General features: G+C 55.2%; 1 long non-coding RNA gene across 2 annotated transcripts in view; it reads right to left on the bottom strand.

Moving 5' to 3' along the window:
* Positions 1 to 17,471, bottom strand: part of LOC123289681 (uncharacterized) — a 345,699-nt gene that overhangs the window by 231,162 nt on the left and 97,066 nt on the right. For both annotated transcript variants that reach the window (XR_011506667.1, XR_011506666.1), the window contains exon 2: positions 7,961 to 8,011. This is a non-coding gene — a long non-coding RNA (uncharacterized lncRNA). The remainder of the gene's footprint in view (positions 1 to 7,960; positions 8,012 to 17,471) is intronic.

The following is a 17,471-nucleotide window of genomic DNA, read 5'->3' as shown; positions in this document are numbered from 1 at the left end:
GGGGTCACCCTCTTGGATCTGTCAGCTGCCTTCCAGGTTCCAAGGCAAGAACATGGGTCTCCTGCTTGTCGGGCCCATGCCATCCACTGGTCAGGGTGCTAGCTGAGAAGGGGCATCATAGGCAGCTGAGGGTCACACTGCCTTGACAGCTGGTTGAGATGGTAGGTGAAGCGGCTGGGACCAGGGACCCCAATCAGCCTTCTATTACTGAGTGTTCAGGGCCGACACTTAGCAGCCAGCTGGAAGCGAGGTGCCCCTTAGGGCCCTGAGAGCGGAAAGGAAGGGTCCATTAGAGCCGCCTCCATAAGGCAGGCGCTCGGACACCATGTATTTCCACATGTGGGCTGGAGTTAAGCAGGCTCACCCACCAGGCAGAAGACAAAGGGTGTGCCCCCCAGGCAGCTCCCTGTCCCACCTTGACCTTGGCCTTGGAGCACCAAATCCGGGACTTTGGCGTCTAATGGGGCAGCTGAATTTCTACTCCTTAAATGGCAGACACAGATGCAAGGGCCGATGCAGCTCCCCGGGACCGTGGGGCAGTTTCTCCGTGGAACCCTGAGTGTGGGCCCTAGCTCCCCATCCCCCAATGCTCTGTGAAGTGCCATCACCCAGGCCCTGTGGCTGGGGTTCCAGCCAACACCCCTCTCTGCTGCTCGGGTCAGCCATGAGCCCCTCTGCCTGCTGGCTCTGCCACATTCACTGCCATCAGCCCCAACCCTGGGGCCTGGAGAGCCGATGTTCACCCGCATCTTTGCTGGCCTCCTGGTGCTTTTCCTGCAGGTTGCATTAAAACGTCATTTCCTCCCAGAAACCTCCCCTGAAATCCAGAGAGGGACGGCCCCCAGTGGGCGCCCCACAGCTCGCCCCACGGCCGTGTTCATAGTGCTGTTAATAGTAAGTCATCATTTGTGCAGATATTTGCAACATGCAAACCACTGAGCTGTCGAGGCTGTGAGGACAGAGAGCGCCCATCGTGCTCTTCACTGCCTCTCGAGCGCCCACCACAGTTAGTGCCAACAGCAGTGAGCTGAAATAATTGCTGAGTGACTGCATGAGTGAACGGCTGGGATGGACAATGAAGCAGATCGGCCAGCCAGCCCAGGCTTCGGGTCAAAGCTGGCCATGAGCTATGGGCAGGATGTGACAGGATGTGGTCAGTATGGGGTGTGAGTGGTTACTGGCATGACTGAGCATCTTATTCAGGCTCTGGCTGGCACAGCAGAGTTGTTCCCACAGTGAAGCATACCCCCACGTCCGGGCGTGGTGGCTGCAGAGCCCGCTGCGCTGACATCAGGACGAGGTGCCTCAGAGCAGCCTGGGACGGGCTCTCAAGTGGCCGCCTGTGCGGATGCCCTGGGCACAGACAGCCAGGCTCTAATGGAAAACCACATTCTTTACAAAGGTCTGGATGACCCCAGACGCCACGGCACTGAGGCTGCACACTCAGAGAGGACAGCGGCTGGGAGGTGGAGCCGGGACAGGCATTCGGCTTTCTGACCGAGGGGGGTGGGGAGGGCAGGGCCCAGGTTCCCCGTTTATCAAGAGAGGCGTCAGGGCTGAAAGCGAGCGCTTGAAGACCAGGGGAGCCGCAGCCCTGTTTCCAGGGTGTGTGTCCTGTCGTGCGGGTTTTGGCCAGGGCTGTGGCTTCCCCTTAGCTTCTGAGAACTAAACCACCACAGGCTGCTCAAGGAGCCAAACACTCGAATCCCACTGAAGATGGGGACGGGGATGGCAGCTCTGCCCAGCCGGGGCTCTGCTCTGGGAGCCCACGATCCTCGCCAGAGAATGTCCCAGCGGCTGGGACACGCCCGGAACAGGCCCTGCCTCCTGGGGCTTGTCTCCTCATGGGTAGACTCGGGACGGCCCAGACTCTGGCTTTCTAACAGTGCTCCAGGATCCTGGGGGCCGTGAGCTCGAGCGGGAGGTGAAGCAGGGGCTTCCAGCCCCTACTAGTGTGTTGAGCGAAGCGGCGGTTTTATCAGTTTACACATCAGGCGTCTAAAGACTCGGTTTGAACAGAGATGCCACCCCATGAAAAGGTCGCAAGACTTCCAGGGTTCCTTCCACTGGTGACCACCACGACCCCCGGCAGGGCTGTCTCCCTCGTCACCCCCAGAAATGTCCCGGGCCACACATTACCAGTGAGCCCCCTCCGAGCCGGCAGGGAAGGCCCAGGACAAGGCTTATCGGGGCCGACCGAGAAGAAGGCCCTTCTGTCCTGGGGTCCTGGATACCCAGCTGGCCCCCTGGAGAGCCAGACCTCGCGGTGGGTGTGGGGTCAATGGGATCCGCTGCCTGCCTGCTCTGGTCTCGATGCCTGTCTATATTCGCCCAAGGTGGGCCCCTGTAGCCACCAGGAAAAGAGAAGGTGAGCCTTTATCAGACAAACGAGACCCATTCAAGTCCCAGTTGGGCTCAGGGATGCAGCCCCGGACTGTTGTCCCTCCGTAGGAGGCGCTGAGGGCTTCCCGGGGTCTCCGTTTGACTTTGCCTTTTCAGACCCAGCTCTGAGTTACTCTGTCACAGGAGACAGCGCCCTTTCAGTGTAAACGACCTTGGACAATGAAACGCCCCGTGTCCCTGCCTCTGCCTGCTCCCAGCACCTGCTCCACATCCCCACCTTCCCTTGTTCCTAAGAAGTTCTCATCTGTGACTTCCTGTGGGATCCTGTCCTGCAGATGGTGCAAAACCCAGTCACTCAGTCCCAATGCGTCTCTAGATTAAAAACAAACCCTGAGGAGAAGCAGGTCGCTGAACAATAACCCCAGCAACGACAGAAACGGGAGGAGGAGGGACGCACTGCATCGTTCTGTGCCTGGCTCCTCAGGGCTGTTCCACTGAATCCTCGCGGCAAACTCGCATCCGTGCCCCTTGAACCCTCGATGGGGCGGGCGGAGGCACCACCAAAGGTCACATGCAATCGGCATGGCCAGGATGGACAAAGGAGTCGACCTCACAGCCACTCGGATGTGGGTGCCAATCCCCACTGGCCCGTGCATTCGCTGTGTAGCCTTGAGCAAGTTACTAAACCTCTCTGAGCTTTGGGTTCTCATCTCTAAAGTGACAGGGTTGTATGAGGACCGGCTCTGAATCCCAGCAGGGGCTGATCCAGGGATGGCCTCCCACCCCTTTCCCCCAACTCACTGTACGAGCTCAATGGCCACTGGGCAAAACAGAAAGGGTGAAGCTCCAGCAGAATCTGGAGACTGAAATCAAGAGGACTTCTGTGGCGCACCCGCATTTCCCTCCGTTCTTCTGAGGGGAAATTCTAGGATGTGGGACTCAAACACCATAATCATCTTTTCAGGTAGGAAGAAGAGACAAAGGAAGGCAAGATCAGCCTCCTTTCTGGTTAAATGTGCATTCCACGCAGCTGCAAGTTGAGCATGAACGCATTAAAACCATTCACGCAGAACTTTCCTCAGCTACGTAGGTACAAAATACGGCTCAGACGAATGAAGTGCTTGCTCAGGAAAGACACCGCTCTCCTTGCTGCCCAATTAAAACCAGAAATAGCACTACCAACCACTGCAAGCAAATCTTGACTTTTTTTCCTATCTCATCTTTTACCATTTCCCACAATTATTGCAAAGTCCACACAGATAATTAGGGGATAGGGAAAAATTAGATAATGAGGTGAGAAAGCAGTTAATTTTTTTTTTTTAGCTAATTGCAAAAACATAATCATTATTCTGGTCCTGAATTATTCACACTAGTCAACGGTATGAATGCCAGAAAATGCCAGAAAGTGCTAGAAGCTCAGCGGAGTCATCACTCTCCCACATTGAGTTCATCAAACCAGCTGTTAGAACCCCAGGGTCCTTTTTTCTTTCTTCAAACTTCAAAAAAATACTATTGTCAGTGGCACGTGTACATAGTCTAAAAACTCAAATTGGCTGATGACAAAACAGCTGCGTCCTGCCCGCCGACTCCCATCGTCTGTTCCGGTCTCCAGAGGCAGTCGGGAGACATCTTCCCATTGCTCCTTCTTGTATTCATCTCCACGTTTCTAAACAACATGCTTCTGCTCCCATCCCTTGAGTTTTTAACTTCAGTTTTATCTACTGACTTCCTCTAGGGAGAATGGGCGTGTCGCTCTCCTATTCTCTCTCCCCGTTATTTAGGCCTTCCCGCCCCCATGCACCCAATGCGTGAGTCACTCGAGTAGTCGATTTTTGAGTAGATGGGATTCCATTTAATGGCAATGCAGCTATCCTTCACAGCCAAGCCAGCATCGCGTACTACGGTTCCATTTCCTTCCTTGTACAACTCTTATTTTCCCTGGACTTAATTGATTTGCTTTTCCATTGCATAAGTTTTTCATGTGCCTATCACTAAATCTCGACTCTCTGTGGGAACTGTCAATCTCCTCTCAAACTGCAAATGGCGCTAGGTGACCTGACCTGCCGTTTTCCCCCTGCTGGGAGCCACCTGTCCTGTGCCTCCTGCCCCCTCCTCCGCCCAGGGTGCTCTGACTTCCTCTCATTCTCTCTCTGGGAATCCCTTTTGCCTGTCTCCTTTTGGGGTCCCAGTTTCCTGAACGCCATATCTTTGTCTCTCTGGCTTTTTCTCTTATTTTGGTGCGGGGGGGGGGGGGGGTGTTGCATCTCCCAGGAGCCCACTGATACGGTGGCTAGGAGATATGTTTATTGAGCAAGTATGTGTCTGAAAAGGTGATCAGCCTTAATAGTTTGCTTGAGTTAAAATTCTAGGGAGGAAATCATCTTTCCCATAAAATTTTAAAGGCAATTTTCCATTGTCTCTTACTTTCAAACGTTGCTGCTGAGAAGTCTGAAGGACCCTGGTTCTAATCCTTTTATTTATTTGTTCTTAAATCTCTGAAAGTGTTTAAAGGTCTTTCTCTTGGGTCCACCAGTTTCCGGGAGAGGACCCCTCCAACCTCCCCCGCCTGAGGTCTAAAGCGCTCACTGCCAGTCCCATCTGGGGCCCACTGGAAAAGGGCCTGGGGCCTCCACAACCACACATACCTGCCCTGACTCCTCTGCCCTCAGCTCTGCCCAGTGAGCCTGGGTCCAGCGATTCTCTTCTCCAGCCTCCTGCCTGTCCCGGAGGGAGGGTGGCCATCTACCTGGGGGCTGGGGGAACACGCGGGGGTCTACCTGCTTCCTAAACTGACTTTCAGCCACGTGCACACTGCCCCTCCAGCCCCAGACCCTGTGAGATCTGCAGGATGAACCAGCTTCTGGATTCCCCTCTCACCAGCCCAGCTTCCACCTGTCTCACTTTTTGCTGAGTCAGTCACTCCTCATACATCTGTTTTCCAGCTAAAATGATGTCCCTATTGTCTTTGTCCCATTTTTTTCTGCATTTGTGGGTTTGTGTCCCTTAAAAAAAAAAAAGTCCTTTTATTGTCATTTTACAGAGTCTTGAGGAGAGGGCTTTGGGTACACATGTGAGTTCCATCCGCTGTTGGGGTGAGGACTCCTCAGGTGTGTGCATGACTTTGATAAACTGGAGGAGCTAGTCTGCCCCCATCCCTGACATCAAAAAGGAAGGAAAGGAAGCGACATCCTCCTGTGCAGGATGGGGATGTGCTCAGACCAGCGTGCCCGGGCAGCCCTGATGCAGGTACCCGAGACTGCTGGAAGAGAACACTGGCGTAGCGCCCTCCACTATGGGAGACTGAGGGTCCTGGGGCCTCTGAGGGTCGCAGAAGGAACCACACACTCTCCCAGCCCCAGTGACTGGAGACACCTTTCTAGATGCGCCTGTGAGCACTTGTCAGGAGGTGTTTCCCTGCCAAGTGTTGCCTGAGTTTGCACTGAGTCTTGAAGAACCCGGCAAAGGGCACCCATAAGCCACCTCAGCCATTGCTTCTGTTGGCTTCTTTCTAATTCCTTCATTCAACAAGGATTGGTTAGCACCTGCCACATGGCAGGTCCTGGGTCAGGCTGTGGGGATCTGAAGGTGATGGACGAGGCCCCGTCCCCGGAGCTCACTGTCTAGCAGGACCCTGATGGGGGTGCAGGGTGGTGAGGGAGGAGTGTTGCAGTCTGGGAGTGGCTTCCGAAGGCCTTCAGTCTTGACTCCTTTCCCAACCAGAGTCCTGCGGAGTGAGAACACACCAGCCTCGGGCCCTGGTGACAGCTCCTGGCTCTGCCAACCCCTCCCAACCACGTGGAGGGTTGCGAGGAGGGACGCTGAGCTCAGAGCCACACAGGACAAGCCAGGAGAAGGCAGAACCGTGGCCCCAGGGACTGCTACAGACACTGAACACCAGGCGCAGGTGGGCAGTGGGTATCGATCAGTCCGGGCATGTCCAGGAGTGCCTGCCCCTGCCCTGCAGGGTGAAGCTGGGCGCCCTACAGGCCAGTGAAACGTGAAGGACAAGAAGGCTCATCATGTAGCTGTGGCTTCTCTCTGGTCCCCCCAAGGGGGCGGCCTGCTGATGGCCAGGTGCTAGTTAGGGTGTGGGACTGGGGTTTCACTGGGAAAAGTGGACCAAGCTGTGTGGCCTTCGGATTTCCCTGTGATTCAGGCACGTTAACAACCTCACCTCTGATGGTGTTGACTTCCTGCTCCTCTGTGCTCCACGCTGGCAGATGTGGGAGCAGAGTGTCTGGGATGTGCAGAGCGTGCTGGGGCCATAGCACAGGAGACACGGAAAACAAGCCGCGCTGGAGACCAGGACGGAATGTGAATTGACAGGTGGTCCCATCAAAGCAGCACGACGCTTTAAAAAAATCTAAGCCGATGTGCCAAGATTTGACAAGACAAAGTTGTCACTGTCACAAATGGCGAAAGAACTTGGGGCCGCTGCCTTGACATGCCACCCATCTCAGAAGCCCTGCTTTAATTGCATGAGCATCTTTCCATTTAAAACTTCAAGATTTAATGACCCAGAGAATAGAAATTGATGAGGAAAGACATGCCACCCCTAATTTTAAAATATATTTGTCATCACAACCATTAATCTTTCTAAATTTTTTCTCTCAGAGAGGAAAAGCAGAACTGAAAAAAATAGGAGTTCTTCATCCTGGCCTTTCAACACTCATGCATTCACTCATGGATTAATTGGTTTCACAAGCAGCCGTGTGCCCAGGGTGGGGGAGATGAGAGATGGGGACACTTGGGCCGCCCATTGAGGGACCTCTAGTTCAAGTTGGGCCTTCAGAAAGCCACAGTGTGCCCTGATGATGTCCCCTGAGCGGGGGACATCAGCGCAGGGCTGAGAGTGAGGGGCAGAGTGTGGCAGGCCGGGAGGATGGTCTCCTCTTAGGTTGACTCTCGCTTAGCCAATCCCTCTCGTCACAAAGGCTTCCCCAGGAGCTTGCTCCCTCCGTGCGTGCCTGCTCCCCTGGGACTCACGCTTCCCAGGTCCTGACCTCCTGCTGGTTCCTTTGACCTCTTGAACCCACTGCTGCCCCTTCTCTCAGCACAGTGACCCTTTTCTGTCCTCAGGGGTCCCCCGGGATCCCACCTTCCGGCGTCTTAGGGTGATGCTCTAGCTCCTGTAAAGATGCTCATTTGAAGACCAGCCTTGGCCGCGGGGCCAGCTAGCAAGCTCCTGACCTCTCTGGACTCATCTCCCTCCCCGTTCCTCTGCCCAACCCAGAGTTATCAGGAGGCTGGGCTAATTCTCCCCACATCTCCACGCCTCCTTTCAGCTTGTCCCGTGATCGGGGGAAGAGCCAGTAATTGAGTGGACACCAGTAAAAGGAACGCTCCTTGCCAGTGATGGAGTGAGGAGCGGCTCCTTGCTCTCTCGTTGGTATCTGCAGAGAGCCCCCTGTGCACCCGTCTCCATGGCAGGTGTCAGGTCCACGATGGAGAAGAAAAGACTCGAGGCCTCCCCTTGCGGACTCACAGTCCAGGGGAAAGACAGAGACCAGGCAAATAAACCTGCAGACGAAGAGGCACTGCCAGGTGCCACAGCGTGATGGAAAGTATTGGGCTGTGAGCTGCACAGACTGGGCTCACAGGCTGCTCTGCCACCTACCTCCTCAGCGTCTCCAGGTCAGTTAACTCCTTGCCTCTTGCATCTTCTCATCTGAAAAGAGAAAACAAGAGCACCAAGTTCACCGAGTGTCAATGAGAATTAAATGAGAGAACATAGTTAAAACACACGGTCACACAGAGCTGAGACACAGCAAGCACTCAAAAACGGTGCGGATGTAATTACTAAGAGCTATCATCAATAATCGGCTGTGTAGCTGCCGGCTCTGCGCCTCCCAATTTAAAAAGGGATTACGAAGCTAAATGAAAATTCCGAGGTGTAACTGACTGCTCCCGTGAGGACTCCTGTGAGCATCCTAACGTCGCCGCGCTCATTGACACCAGCACGGGGGACAGACGCCTTGGTGGAGAAGCCATGTGGCGGGATTCTGGAAGACGGGCGAGGATCTTTCCCAACTCCAGCTGGCTGCATTGCCGAGTCCAGCTGTCCTGTGGGCCCTGGCCTTGTTGGAGTCTGGGAACAGATGTGGCACTTTCTCACCAGCCAGTCTGGGCTGCACAGGAGCCTGGGATGGGCAACCAGGACTCCGGCAACAATCAGAGCCTTGAGGGTGTGGAGAGAGATCCTTGAGCAAAGGCCCACAGAGCCTGGCCGGTGATGGGGTCCCCTTGGCCGAGGAGCTGAGGAGAAATTCTCTCCGCTCTGGGGAGAGTGTGACGAGAGCGGGCAGATGGACTCTCCTGGGTCTGGGCAGAGCCTTCCCAAGGCCAGAGGCAATGTCCAGGCTATCCCACGCAGGTCATCCACGGCTTGACCCGTGCCCCGCTGAGCAGCAAAGAAAATAACACTGCTGAGCGGCAGGCGGGGAACTCGGAAAGGACCCCTAAGGGAACAGCGGTCAGAGTCAAGTCGAACACAGTAATTATTTCTTATAGAAAATACCCATCTCCTCCTGGAAAAACATTAGCTAAATGGGTAGAGATGGTCACTGCTGAAGCCAGCGGAAAAGCTGCTCAGTCCAGGGGTTTCTTTGGTGTGTGGCATAGTTGACCATGGGTTGGTTGATTCCGTTTCACCAATGTTTTCAGCTGAGACGTGGCTGGAGCAGCTGGGTCTGACTCCTTGTCCACTGCCCTGTCACCCTCTTCCTGGCAGCACGTCACAGGGGCTACAGGGGCTGAGCCAGGGGGCCTGGACACTGGGGGCCCGGGACTCAATGCCCACCAGCTGTGGGAACTGGGCAAGTGACTCCACTTCCCAATCTGTGAAATGGGCAGAGAAGTGGCTCTACTTCACAAGGTGGAGGGGAGGATGACTGAAGGCGTCACTGGAGGGCTGGCCAGTTCCCGGCACACGCAGGTAACCGTAAGTGCTGACTGTTACAGGTGGCACGCTGCAGGTGGGCGGCGACGAGGGCGGGCTGCGTGGGCCCGTGCGTGCCAGTGCTGTCCCAGCTGTGGCTCAGCCTTCAGAGAGGAACCACCAGCAAGTGGGATTATCTTGTTGACTCAAGCCCTCAGGTCAGAATGGCCAGTCTGTCTATGGAAGCTCAGCCCATCTTCGTTCCAGGTGGCCCCGTGGTCCACAGAAAAATAACAAAGAGTTGTTTTTAAAGATGGCTTTTTCTAACAGAAATATAGGTATTTTAATCCACCTGCTTTTGGAATCAAGAACAGGCAGCATCAAGTCTTATGCAAGAAACAAAGTAAATATTAAAACGTGTATTCCTCCTCCAAGGGCCAAGGAAGGTCTATGAGGAGAGATGAGAACCGGGTGACTGGAAGTGGCGGGAGAGCAAGGAGACACGGAGAGTGGGGCCCTGCTGAACCTCAGGGCCGGCCCACTTCAGAAGGGCTGTGGGTCATCTCCCCAGGGAGGCAGCTGAGATGCACACTCTGCCTGAGGGCAGGAGGGGTGCTGCGGCCAGGCTGACCACCTTGGCTATTGGTGCCAGACGTCTGCGTGATCCTGGCACATTATTCAAAGGTTCTGAGCTTCTGTTTCCTCCGGTAAAAGGAGAGTGACAGCACTGCCACTGCTTCTCAGGTTTGGGTGAAGTCACTGCACTGAGATAAGGTACTTAGCCAGGGATTACTCAAGACAAGATGGTGATGGTGACAACATTGGTGACCTGGTGACAGTCATGACCATTATTGATAAACAGCAGGTGGATGGACCCCAGTCCACTGCTCTTTGCACTGAGCAAGGTCTTTCTTCTTGAGCGAGTGGGATAGAGACAATGAGAAAGGCTTTGAAGGGGAAGAGAAGTCACAGGTTACTCCTGCCAGGGCGCGGGGGACTCAGACCCTGGCCACCTGCTCCCAGGGCAGCCACTGCCCCATCCTACCCTCACGAGGTGCCATTCCTGGACACCGTCTCTGCAGAGGACCTTGGGCCTGGAAGACCCCTGCCTCTCCCTCCACTCATGAAATGCACACTGGTGCCCGGGGCTGCATCCTGGTCCCAGGGTCAAAGGATGTTTTCCTCCATGGAAGATAGAGCCAGCGTGCCTGTCAGGAAAATTCAGCTTCCATGCAAAAATGCCTCTTTCTTTCAAGGTAAGCAACGGCGGACCAAAGCTCTCCCATTGTACTGAAAACGCTCTTAATGCTACATGGGTATAAAAGAGTGTAAAAAGCTGCCCTCTGCACAGTTCCTGAGAGCACTCCCCCTTTTTTTTAAGATTGGCTCTGAGCTAAGAACTGTTGCCAACCTTCTTTTTTTTTTCTTCTTCTTCTCCCCAAAGCCCCCCAGTACATAGTTGTGTATTCTAGTTGTGAGTGTCTCTGGCTGTGCCATGTGGGACGCCGCTTCAGCATTGGCCTGACAAGCGGTGCCATGTCCACGCCCAGGATCTGAACTGGCAAAACCCTGGGTCGCCAAAGCAGAGCACGCAAACTTAACAACTTGGCCACGGGGCTGGCCTCCCTGAGAGCCCCTTTTTAAAACTGATTTCTCTGGAGGCACCAACCGGTGTCCCACTGCACACTCCCACAAGACCACGCTTCACAGGGAACGAGGTGCAATATTTATTAGTCTCACAGCAGTCTGCCTGGTGGGACGGCTCCATCTTTCCTGACCTCTGTTTTCTCCTTCTTTCTACATTCATCTTCAAAACAAAGTCAAGACCAGAAATCTTCCTCCCAAAACGAAACAAACAAAAATAAAATAAAAAGTGAAACTTTCACCCATAGAGAAAAGATGCCAACATGCCCTAGCCTCTGTTCTGGTTTGCTTAACCGTGTGATGTAATGTGGGAGATCACAGTGCTAATCAGCAGCTGTGCATGACAGCCTGGTGGTCCTAAAAATGGAGGATCTTTCCAGAAATAACCAGCTTGGCCACAATTCAGGAGTCAACTCCGCCAAGCACCAGGAGAGGTCTGAGCTGCTGGCTGGACTGGTAGCATTTGCGAGGGAGTCTGTGGGGAAAAGATGGACACACGGGGAGAAGAAACAGAGAAAGGTGCCTGCTGGCCTGTCTGGGGAGGCACCGCCAGCAGGCGTGGGAGCTGGGGATGAGGGGGACCGAGTGATGCTGACAGCCCCAAGTCACCACTGGGCCTCAAGGCTATTCTTTGCAATCTGTTTGCCATCCTTTGGACATGATGTGTCTGGGTCATGAAACCATTATAAATTCACTTTTCACCGAGAATCCGCCTCCCTTCCCCCTAATTGTCAGCAAACCGGAGCCCAGTTCCTCTCTATTTCGGCAATCACCCCTCCAAGCTTGTGGATGGGGTCCAGGCCCTTCAACCCACAGGATGTTTTGTCTGTCCACCCAGCACCTGTGCTATGACACTGTATAATTCCCTGTCTCTTGGGATAGACGTGCCAAGCATATTCTCTGTACACAGACGTTAATTCCACCCCCACATCATGCCTGCGATACTGTGACCATCCAGACTCTGGAGAAGAGAGACAAATCAAATGAGCTCCGCCTCTGTGAGAGGGAGGTGATTTTGTTAACGACTGCCAGGACTATAAATACTCTCCACCCACTCTGGTATGAGAATGAACGACTTAAGAAAAGTCAGGCCAATCTTTTCTCTGAACAGAACCTCGTGAGCATCCCACAGGTGGGTGCAGACTGAGCTGGGTCAGGCTTCCTTCCCTCTCCCAGAAGAGAGGCCGGGCAAGATGGAGCCTCTCACAGTAAGACGGCCGGATGCCAGGCCACTGAGGAGGGCAGTTCGAGTCATTTTAAGGTTGGATTCCTTCGTGGATGGGGCCTTCCAGTTTCTTCTCCCAGCCTGCTTGCTGGCAGGGATTGTGTGGGACTCAGGACTTCACCAACCCTATTAGACTCGGCAAGCAGTGTTGGTCAGCATGAGCACGGAAGGGGGAAAGGACCAGAATTTAGGTCGGGTGGGCCTCCCTGTGCCTCTGCCCGCAGGCCCGCTCCCCTTCACAGCTCTGCTCTGGGTCTCAGAGAACTGCATTTCTCAGGCTCCCTGGTGCTCTGGCTTTGGGATGGCTCAGCCAGTGGGAAGTACTGGGGATGGGCCGGGGGGGGACGAGGGGACGGGCAGTGAGGTTTCTTCCTGCATGCCCCCCGCCCATTGCACTCCCGCCTCGGGGGTACATCAGCAGGGGCTGTGCCCCGGGATCAGGGATTCTGCTCCTGTTCAGAATCCCGCTTCCCGGCTGTGGTAGAACAACACGGCCTCTATTGTGGGTTGAGCTGTGTCTCCCAAACAGACCTGTTGATGTCCCCTAACCCCCTACTCCGTCCCTGAGAATGTGGCCTTATTTGGAGATACGGTTGGTAGTGTAGATGTAGCTAGTTAAGATGAGGTCGTTAGGGTGGGCCCCAATCCGACAACCGGTGTCCTGATGAGAAGAGAAGAGATACAGAGACAGACACAGAGGGAAGATGCCATGTGACAATGGGGGCAGAGATGGGGGTGACGCTTCTACGGGCCAAGGAACACCAAGATTGCCCCAACCACCAGAAGTGGGGGGCGGGACCTGGACAGAGCCTCCCTCGGGGTCTCAGGATGGACCCACCTGCCCGCCCCTCGATCAGGACTTCCCGCCTCCAGACAGTGAGAGAAGATGATTCTGTTGTTTAAGGCGCCTGATCTGGGAACAAAGCCACTTGGTTCGGTGGCCCCAGGACACTGCCACAGGAGCGGTTCTTGTCCAGGAAGCAGTGTGGTCCATGTTGATTCCTCTGCCCACACTCAGCATCCTCAGAAGAGCACAGGCCCCTGAGCCACACTGTGTGTCAACCTGGGCAGATTCTGAACCTGCACTTTGTGTCATTTCTGCTTTTTAATTTTGCTTTATATTTTATTAGCACACAGGGATAACATTGACAGCTTCAAGACAGGGCTGCCTGAGGCCCGGATGCCTTCGTCAGCATGAGGTGCTTGTCCCGGGCACTCCAGAAGCACGGGGCCTCCATGGTGGTCCAGTCAGCAGCCTGTGTGTCACCGGGGAGCCCATGAGGGCTGCAGACCCTCTGAGTCAGAAACCCTGGGTTTCTGGGTGGCCTCTGGACAATTTTGAGGCAGCTAAAGTCTGTGATTCTGGTATGTTCTCCATAAGTGTCAGGGGCCTCCAATCAGTGCTGCTGGTCCCTCATTGTCCCAAGACCCTTCAGGAGGAAGAGAAGCAAAGCCAGAGCCTTGATCCCTCGGAGACCCACGTCTGCCCTGCTGGGGACCAGGGAGGGTGGCGCCTGGGTGCCAACACCCCACCTGCTCTGGGCCCCTTTCCCTGGCAGTGAGGGGCCTGCGTGGCACTCCAGGGTCCCAGAGGCCCCTCCCCAGCCAGCAGCGCGGGCTCTGTGCTTTGCTCAGGTCTCCGAATTCCAACCTGTGTAATTTGCAAAAGGACAGAAGCAAAGGTCACTAAGCAGGTGTCCAGCCCGTCCTCACATGGACGGACCACAGATGATATTTAGAGGAGCCTTGCCGAGTCCCGATGCCAGAACTTCAAAACCCAGAGTCAGCTCGAGACGTCGCTCGCAGACACCCCTGGAGCACACAGGGATTTTCAAATGTCATCTGCCCGGAATCCAACGCACCGCGCAGGGATGTATTGACAGAGGCCGTCGCCTTCCAGATGAAAGCATCCGATATACCATAGGAGCCGCAACGCAATCAAAGCAGGAAGCACTCATTCTGAATTAGCCGTTTTGGTGTATTACCCTAATAGAGTATTATTTTTAAACTAGCACAATATTTTAATTACGTTCTCAGCATGAATCATTATGTACCTTAGTGAGGAGGCACTTATGACTCTAATTGCACACTGGAGCCCCACGATATAGTCGATGAACGTAAATCTCGAGGCGGATTGACAGACAGACTGCTGATCAACAGCTGCTCCCGCCACCCACCTCTGCGAGGTGAGCCTGCCCTCTCTCCTAGCCTGCTTTCTCTTCTTCCTCCTTCCTCCCTCCCCCGCTCTTCCCTCCCTCTCCTGTTTGCATTCAGCAATCTTCACTAAGCACCCAGCACACACCAGTGATCCTTCCCAACTCCCGGGAGGCCAGCAGACCCCCGCCCTGCCCTCATGGGGCGTGCGCTCGCACAGGAACTGCACTCTTGCCCTAAAGAAGCACCGTGAGCCATTTGCAGGATGGTGATAGGCCATGCACAGAAAGCCAAAGCCAAGGCAGAGGGGGTTGTGTGGGCCCCGGAATGGTGGGGCCTGACGAGAGGGACTCTGGGGCCAGGATCTGGGCACAGCACTGCACAGACCCTCACTCCCTGTGCCTCAGGAGCCACAGGGCTTGCTTCCACAGTGACATCCTGCCCTGGCAAACCCCCAGGGCTCCCCAGAGCGGCTCCATCGAAAGGCACTTGAGTGGATGGTGGAACACATGGATGGGGACCGGATGGTCTCTTCTGCATGATGACCCGTTTTCCCCTTACATTTATGGGCGAATGTTAAGCTGATTAATGGAGGGAGGTAACAGAGGCCACTGTGTCTGCGCAAAGGGGTCAATGGCGGTTCAAACAGCCAGGATGTAACACCCTTGCGTCCATTGGCGGTCATTCCTGCCAAATTTTCTGTCATTTCCTGCAGCGGATTCCACCCAACATAAAAGCCCGACTCTCACGTGCTCTCCCAGGGCCCCTCGGGTCCACCGGGGGGACTCAGGGACTTGGGCTGAAGGCGGTGCTTTCTCGGTTTTTGCTCCAAGTGCAGCAACTGGAGGGCTGCTCGCTCCTGGGGGCCGGCTCGCTCTGAGCGTGCAGGGTTGTGCCTGTCCCAGGCAGTACCGGGTTTCCCCCCACCGGGCGTCTTAATCCGCAGACACAGGCTGCCCAGCTGCACCTGTCACCCCTGTACCCTGTGAGCCCCTGGGGCCTCACAGCAGTCGTGGCCCTCAGACTAGCAACTCCTTGAGGCGATCGGCCTCTCACTAACTCTGGGTCCCACTCATGACAGCGCTCCAGGTGCCTCCCTTGGAGGTTCTGAACCAACTCCTCTCCAGGGAGCCTGGGAAACCGGTTCTCGGGATGGCCGGGGGCCATTATGAAAGGCACGCGTGCAAAGACTGATACCACTTCACATGGGCCAGTGGTTCTGGCCTCCTATGGACCCTACCTGGGGCTGCACAGAGCAGGCGGCCATTCAGCTTTTCTTTTTTCTTTTTCTTTTTTTTGTTGTGGCTCTTTCAGAGAAGGGCTGCAGGTGGATGGGTCATGGTCGCCCCTTTGAAACCCTGTGGAATGATGTGGTGCCAGGCAGAGGGAGCAGGGACTCTCCGGACCTCCTTCATAAGGGGGCTGAGCCTGGATCACTCTGATGTGAAATGTCGAAGTCAGTGTCAGAGCCACAAGGAGAAATGGAGGGTGGCGGCAACGCTTCACTGCTAAAGGAAACACTGAACAGTTGTCCATTTGAGGTGGCAGCGTCACAAAGGATGCACTATCCAGGGGTTGGTTGGCCTTCTGCTTTCCCCTTAGTGTGCCCTGGAGTAAGAAGGAGCCCAAGTCCCCATCTGGTGGGTGATGTGCGGAGCAAACGGCTGTCCACAGCGAAGCCTCGGTGAGCGCTGCCTGGACTGCCGACTGGAGGTGAGACTGGAGGTGGCACTTGAGGTGGCACCAGGGGTAGGACCAGAGGTGGCACCAGAGGTGTCACTGGAAGTATGAGACTGGAGGTGGTCTTGGAGGTGGTACCAGGGGTAGGACCAGAGTTGGGACCAGAGGTGTCACTGGAGGTGTGAGACTGGAGGTGGTCTTGGAGGTGGCACTGGAGGTGGCAGCAGGGGTAGGACCGGAGTTGGGACCAGGGGTGGCGCTGGTGGTGAGACTGGAGGTGGCACTGGCCTGCTGAAGCTGAAGCAGCTCTGCCCGGGACACTGATGTGCTGGGGTTTGTGTCCTGGTCTGCCACGTGGAAACTTGGGCGCATTCCTTACTTTTCTCAGTCTTGGTCTTCTCTTCTGTAAAATGGGACCACTAACACCGCCTCCTGTGTCACAGGGATGAAGGGGGCGTCCTAGGCAAGTGTCTCCTACAAGTGTCGGGCACTTGTTGCTGTCGCTCCGTCACTCCTTCATCCACGAATGCATTTGAAGCATCTGCTGGGTGCCCTTGAAGCGTCAGGAATCTACTGCTGGGCTCCTTTAATCCTCACATTGACCCTGTAAAGGGGTGTCACTGGTTACTAGGATCTTATCTCCCGTCCACTGATGAGGGCATGGATGCTCAGAGAGGACAATCGCCCAGCTAGTGAGGACATGTGGATTTTCCCAATGGTCTGACTACAGAGTCTGTCTCCTGACCACACAGAAGAGGGGCCTCCCAGACAAAGCACAGGAAGTCACGGGAAGTCACAAGCTCCCTGGGCTGGTGGAGGACGTGCCATCCAGCCACTCTCTTGGCAGCTGTGACTCCTGGGGACAAGCCCACATTGGTGCCTGCCGACCTCCGAGTGAGCCCACCGTGGGCAGCCCGTCTCCCCCGCTGTCCTCTGGTGGCTGTGGCTCCAACATCGAGACCCTCAACAGGGTTCTGTTTGCATCGATTCTCACACTTCAAGGACCCGTTTTCTTTCTGGGGGACAGAGTTGTTATACGGGTCGGAGCGCCTCCTGCCTTCGCTCATGTAGCTGGTTAGGGTGGAAGATGGCCCCAAGTGCAGCCGGCCCCAGCTCTGACGGTCCTGCCTGCCCACTGCCACTCCAGGGCTGGGGTGCCACTTTTCTCCAGGTCTCTAGGATTTCAGACTGAAATAGGGCATAAGTCCAAGCCTGGGTCTGCTAAGACTCGAGAGGGAAAGTGGAGTGGGGGCTTAGGTTATGATGCCCCATAAGCAGGCTCCATGAGCTCCAGCTCAATCCTGAAGAGCCCTACAGGAAACGAGTTGTGGTACCCGTTGACCCAGAGCCCACAGCACGTGACAACTGTCAGAGATGCACCCCAAGTCACACACAGTGCTTCAACATCTGATGGCATTGCCTTCCTGTTGAATTCCGGCTTTCTCTCCCCTTCTCCCCTCCCGCTGTAACCAGGAAGCAGCATCAGCTTCTGTTCCTGTGTGGCCCATCACCGTGGTGATGGCCTTGGAGGGCCTCGCCCATGAGTTT

Source organism: Equus asinus, chromosome 11, assembly GCF_041296235.1.
Source record: "Equus asinus isolate D_3611 breed Donkey chromosome 11, EquAss-T2T_v2, whole genome shotgun sequence".
In the NCBI taxonomy this organism is placed as follows: Eukaryota; Metazoa; Chordata; class Mammalia; order Perissodactyla; family Equidae; genus Equus; species Equus asinus.
This window is presented reverse-complemented; position numbering and strand designations above follow the sequence as displayed.